The sequence below is a fragment of the Manis javanica genome, chromosome 5 (assembly GCF_040802235.1).
Source record: "Manis javanica isolate MJ-LG chromosome 5, MJ_LKY, whole genome shotgun sequence".
Classification (NCBI taxonomy): Eukaryota; Metazoa; Chordata; class Mammalia; order Pholidota; family Manidae; genus Manis; species Manis javanica.
Genome location: NC_133160.1, coordinates 95,195,552 through 95,202,413, shown reverse-complemented (window position 1 = coordinate 95,202,413; position 6,862 = coordinate 95,195,552). Strand labels below are relative to the sequence as shown.

Sequence of the window (6,862 nt, the reverse complement as noted above, 5' to 3'; positions counted from 1 at the left end):
GTGGGAGACTGGTACTCACTTGCTAGAAAGCTTGCTGAGTTTCCTCTACCCACAAGGAACTGAACTGCGGAAAGCACGATCGTATCCTGAAACAGATAACCCAGCCAATCTCAACTAGCAAGTGCAGTGTCCTTCCTTTTTTCATAACGTTTCCTGCTTGCTGAGACACCACTGATCTTTAAGCAGTGAGAAAATGGGGCAGCGCTCCATCTGCTATGGGGGTGCTATGTTTCTGAGGGAGCTACACTGTTTCCATCACCTAGGTCTCCATTCTCTTGTATCTTTCTGCATTGCCCACAGCTGTGCAAACATAGAGTAAGAACATGAAGGACTGGGAGAGTCAGAGCCACTGATGGCTGCTTCCTCAAGGAAGAGGGCTCCTCAGGTAAAGAGCTCAAGGTGGGAACAGATAACTGAATGGTAGGCATTTTTGTCTCAGGTGATCTGTTTTCAGACCAGCAATATGTAAAGAGAAGGTCCCTTGGGAACCCAGAAGACCAGCTTCAAAGTAATGCCTGAAAGTCACTGAGAATTGGGCTTTGAACTCTCAGAGCTATCAACATTCCTGCTACAGCATTGAACAGGGATCTCTATACCTATCCAAGAGCATATGAGCCAGGCCAAGCCTTCTGTTTGTTGGTGGACACCATTGTCATCACAGGAAGATGCAACAGAGCAACTCAACAACATTTGACATATTAACAAATAGTGTAGTCTAGGGGAAGGGCCTATCATCCTGAAGAAGCAAAAGAAAAGCACATTTTTGGAAATATGTACTCTAGAAGAACATTTAGAAAATAGTTGAGCGCAGCAGAAGGTAGAAGATGTGTCTATGAAACTGCAGTGGAGGACTGCAAGGAGAGGACAAACTTGTGTTTAAACAAAGGTCAGAAAACATTGTAGGGGACCCTGAAACTTTGAAAGTGGTGTTCAAGTCTGCGGAGGAATTGATTGCAAGAATTAATGTGTTTGGAAAACTGAATCAGCAGTGTGAAGAACAAACTTGAGGAACTTCCTTAGGCTTCAGAGAAGGATTAAGAAATGAAAAGTGAGATAAAATGTAAGTATGAGGAGAGAGAACTGAAATCCACTTTAAGAAAGAAAAATACAAATGGCAGATAATAAAATGAAAAAAAATCCAGACTTTCTGTTTTGCAAAGAAATGAAAATGAAAATAAGAGTTCTCATTTTGTGTCAAATTAGCAAATATTAAACAAGTGACAACATATTTCTGACACAAATCCAGTGAAAAGTGCTGTTTGAAATGTACAGTTATTTAGATAGTTTGGCAACATTTTCTTAAAAATGTTAGCACTTTTATCTAAAGAACACTTGTGCATATGTAATAAGATTTATATGCAAGGATAAGTTGGAAAAAATCTAGCAAACTATGAGAGATTTAAATGCCATAATAATTTATATTCTTAAAATCATGGTTCTGAAACTATTAAATGATATGGGAATGTCCTTCCAATATAATGTGGTTTCAGTGTTTCTTAAGGTGGATGCTAACAGATGAACAAGGAAAATATATTAAGTAGAAAATAAATTTGAGAGTCTGATTGTTACACAAATTTGTTACGATTTAAGAAGTCATAATATTATATCAGCTCTGAGAAATCTGTAATAAAGACATCTGCCAACTTTGCTTAGAACTTGTTATTCATTTTATACCACAGAATACTTTTTTAGGGGAACAGATGTTAACATCTCCCAGAAGAATGTTCTTTAAATACCAGTTTGGGATATAATATATTAAATGAAAAAAAAATGTATGTGAGATGTAGTAAATATACTGAATAATTTAAAATCATCTCTGAATAGTGGATCTATTTTGTGCTTATCTGTAACTCCTAAATTTTCTTCAATGGGAATTTCTTCAATAAGAATGCAATAATTTTTCTCATACGAAAATAAAGCAAAGGTATTTAAAAAAAAGAAATTTGAGAAACTGTCTATAAAATTTAATAATCATTAAAGGATATAAAACAAAACTATCCTGTTGCAATTCATGCCATGATTATTTGCTATTACAGAATTTTAGATTAGGCATTTGTTTTAAAATGTAGGGGGATGTATTTTTACCAAATTTTTGATGTTACACAGAATTAGTTTCTCTTTGATTGTGAATGCATTCCAATAAACCAAAAAGTCATCATGAGTCAAAGTAAAGTGAAAATATATATTTTTTGTTTATTTTGTTTAAAAGAGTTGAATTACAACCCTTCTCTTATTTGTTACTAACCCCAACCATGTGAAAATGGGACATCGAGTGAATTGATGGTATCAAGGGTGTGGTTGTGTGTGTGTGTGTGCATACATCAAAGTGAAAGACACTGTAATCCTATCTATTCATTCTTTCTCCATTTCTTCCAAGTTAACTTAAATTCTTCTAATTACTCACAGATGAGATTAAGTCCAAAAAATATTTTTTTCATGTTCTACTTCTTTTGTCTTTTAGAGATGACTACCTTTCTTTTTGCATCTCTGTGAATATATAAGCATGTCAACATAGTTTACTATTGCCATAACGTATTTTATAAATGCAAGAATTTTAGACTAACAGGCAAATCTGGAAGTGATTTAGATCCTTGCTTTTTTGAAGAATTTGAATTGCCCTCTCAGACTGTCTAGAGCAAATTAAATAGGGGGTTGAGAGAATCAAGCTTCAAGGGGCTACCCTTTGTGTTAGAATGGGTGGTAACACTGAGTTGTAAAGTGAAGTTGAAAGAAATGCATGTTTTGGTTAATAATTCTTTTTTTTTTTTTAAAAAAAACAGCTTTCCATCATTCCTTTATCTAAGTAAGTTTTTTGTGATTTAAACTGAAGGCTGTAGACATAACATGAACACCTTTCCGGTGAGGGATGTTTTCATGTTGAAGCGTCAATAAGCCAGTCTTACTTTATGTACCCAAGGGTGTGTAAGGGCATTACCCCCTGCCATGCATGTTAAATTACTAGGTAAGATATAATTTTGGAAGACCTTGTGTACATTTATTTTTAGAACATTCAAAGATAGGACTGAATCCTCATATGGTCGACGCCTGCATTCCTGATTTGGTGAACACTTTGATTAGTGTAGTGTGGCCCTTTTGCAGCCCAATCTCAAACCAAGTAGTATAAAGATGATGAACCTTAAAACAATGGGATTCAGTGACAAGGCTTTTAAAAAAATGCAGTAATAACTAAGTACTAATATTTGAGAAATCTATGAAAATAGCAAAAGAGTTCTGAGTTATTTTGGCCTAGAGTGTGAGCAAATTATTTAATTATATATAAATGACTAAAGGATGCTGTGGTTTAGATTTCAAAAGTAAACCATTTCCCTTTTATTCAGTGAAAAACCCACATCTTCCTGGGTCTCTAGGAGCTCAGTTAATGATTTGCATTGTGATCAGCATACTTTTTGGGGATTTTCATCTGTAATTAGAACTTGTTTTTTGCTTTGAAATTCTACATATGTGGTGAAACTCCCTAACTGGAATGAGAGAAACAAAATTTTCTGCCCCCATTTTTCCGTGACACTTTCCCAGTTGGGTGGAAGGACTTCTGACAAAGGGAGAAATTGAAGGTTGAAAGAATTTAACAAGACTGTTACTTTATTTTATATCCAGATTTTTTTCACTAAGGGGGAAGTCTCTTTGGGGAGGAAATAAAAGTAGGGTCTGAGAATTAAATGATATATACTACAAAGTTGAAGATCAGCAACTGTGTATTTAGAAGCATTTAGAGATCCAGAAATATCATTAAGGTGATGAGCAAGTATGCTACCAAACTAGTTATCCGATATTGCAGAAAGAGAGATACATAATTTTCCAAAGGACAGCTCTTGAGGACCAGGGCCATTTCTTATTTATTTTTGAAGTCTTAGGTCTTGAATAGCACTTTTTATATAATAGCTTTGCTTTAATATCCATTAAGAAGATTTAAAAACTGAAGCATAAGGATTCAATTTATTAAGTAAATTGTATCTATTGGTCTCTGTAATCAGGCATATTGTTCTTTTTTTTTTTTTAAAGAAAGTATGTCTGCTACTTTAAGATACTCTTTCAGTTTTCATAGGATGTTGCTCTTTCTCCTATTAAGCATTGAGAGTATAGTCAGTTTTATTTTATAATAGATTAAACAAGCCTGGCATTTGTCAGACCTGGGTCATCTTGATTCTAGGCATTTCTGCTGCCAATGCATCCTATTGGGCGAGGTCCACCTAAACAACTGCTTTCATAGGTCTCTTTCACAGTCCCATTCCATCCCATTCTTTATTCCTTCATGTATGTGTATCTATTTTTGACTTCCCTGTTGAGAGCTATAGTGTGGTTCAGTGATGCCAGGACTAAACTGGATATAAATCCCAGCTCTGCTGCTTACTGGTGGATGAGCTGAGGTAAGTTAATTCATCTGTATCTGTTTCCCAATTAAAAAAAAACTAGGATAATAATATCACTTACCTCTCAGAGCTGTTGTAAGAGTCACTATGATAATACAGGTAAAGAGCCTGGAACAGTGTGGTGCATATCTAAATTCCTTTGTCTCTCTTCGAAAGCTGATTAGAAATTGCTGTTATCTGTTTCATCCCAGAGTGTTATGTGACCCAGCTGGGTGTTTGCATTTCACTTTAAGTAAGTTTGACCTCTTGCTTTGGTATCCCCGTCCCATGCCCTGTGTGTTCCTAGAACATGCTCCACACTGCTTCACCTATCTGATACCTAATTCTCAGAAGATGCATGTCAAGCCTCCTAGCCTATGTCATTATCTTAATATCAAAGTAAAGATGTGGTCCCTGAACTCACAAAAACTTACCGAACTAGATTACAAACTTTGTGAGTGTATTGTATTTTTATTATATTCTTTATTACATTTATTACATTATTCTTGATAGTCTTTGATAGCACTATAAAAAGTTACATATGCTGATTGTAAAACTGTGCTCATATCTAATCTGTTTTCCAAAAGAGAAATTCAGAAGTGATATAGGTCAGAATAGATGTTATCTGCAATTTCAGTTGTACATTTATTAAAGGACTAGGAGTAATCAGAGGTTGTTTCACTTTATATGTTCCCTTAACCTGTTGTTGGAATAAAATAGGGTCATCTTAAGGCTGAATTTCATACAGCCTTGGATGAAAGGTAATATTTTTTCTGTACTACTTATTATCCTTCAGTTGTGAGGAAACTGTATGCTTCAGTGAAAATAATGGCAGTAGTGAACCATACAGCAGTTACTTCGTGCCGCATGGTACCTATTTACCAATATCTAATCATGATGGAAAATCCTTAAAAAAACAGACAAGATGACTCGGGAAATTTCAGATTTAATTGTAAATTTTGGAAACTTTTTTTTTAATGAAAGACTTTAGAGAGTTTTGTGTTGACTAGAAGAGATGCTTCTACACATTCACTAGACCACCTCTGACTCTGGTGGGGGTCACTGCAAGAAGTGGGACAGTCGAGGACACTGTCCTTGGCTACGTGGAGTGGCAAATAACAGTACTGGGATTCTCATTTCCACTACAAATCTCTCTAGGATCTTCAGGCTATTCAGAGTGAAAGGGGAAGAAAATAGCAGTACTCTATTTATTTTGCAGTTGCTATTTGGTTTCTAGTTTAGATTGTGTATTTTCCTTTAATTCTTCATTTTGACATAATATATTTTAAAATGGACTTTTCTTGTGGATAAACATTTTATGATATAATTTTTCTCAAGTTCTAGGAGACAATGCGGCTGTGTTTTATTTACTTGAATCATTTGTGATGAGAACCAGACTCAAACTTATTTCAGAAATAGTGTTAATTATACAAATGAAAGAGACAGATATCTTTTTGACTCATCTACACATTTTAGAGTTGCTCTATAGTGCATTCCTGAAACCATATCTAAATAATCATATAACATCTCATAAGGTCAGCAGATATTTTGTTCTTGCCTGTTGGAAGTTGTATTTAGTTAAATGACTGCACAATAATGTGTGGTTGTCAGGCAGAATGAGATTCAGTACACGGGTAGATAGTATATGATAATGAGGTTAAAGGTAATGGAAAATATTCAAATATACATGATCAATTGTGTATTGACATTGTTCCTTTACTTATTGTAGATTTTAGTCTATATCCTGTTGGTATTTATAAGACAAAGTAAAAAAGATGATAGATCAGTTTATGATTTCAGATACTAACATTTTGAGTGGGCAGAACTCAAGGAATATGTGTGACAGCAGTGATACTATGAAGAAACAGTGGTCTGTGGCTTGAGTGCCCACCACTGGAATTGATTCATTGTCCAGAGCATCATCTGCATGTGCTACAACCCCAGAATGGACCTCGGCCCCTCCCATTTTGCATCTACTTCATGGTCAGTATGTAGCAATGGGGGCAAGTGGAAGGATGTCCACACAAAATCAGGATTAAAAACTCCAGTTATTGAAAATCAACATAAAGGTACTATTCAGGAGATTTTGGAAGGAGGAAAAGAGATAGAGGGAAGACTGGGCAATCGTTTGACCTGAGTCCCTTAGGAAGAACATGTTTGTTAGGGACTATTTATAAGCCATCTAATTTTGCATTTCTTTTACAAATGGATCCATTAATAAGAGTCAAAGACTTACCAGGAGATTTAAATTGTATTTAAATAGATAATTTCTTGACTATAGATTAGCGAATTCACTTAGTTAAATTAGGTCATTGAATTTGACAAAGGAGTAAAAGCTCAGGTGCTTTTTTTATGCTTTGGAAACACTAGGATTGGAAGTTAAAAGTCAAGAAGTCAAGCTTATCTAATTTACCTTTTAATCAAGTTAAATCATATTTGAAATTGTAAATAAGGCTTATACTGAGGAAATCTTCAACTTATTTTTTCTGTTTAAA

At 34.8% G+C, this 6,862-nt stretch overlaps 1 protein-coding gene across 5 annotated transcripts in view; it reads left to right on the top strand.

Annotated features, from left to right (window-relative positions):
- Positions 1-6,862, top strand: part of BMPR1B (bone morphogenetic protein receptor type 1B) — a 402,305-nt gene that overhangs the window by 90,648 nt on the left and 304,795 nt on the right. The gene's annotated exons all lie outside the window — the stretch shown is intronic.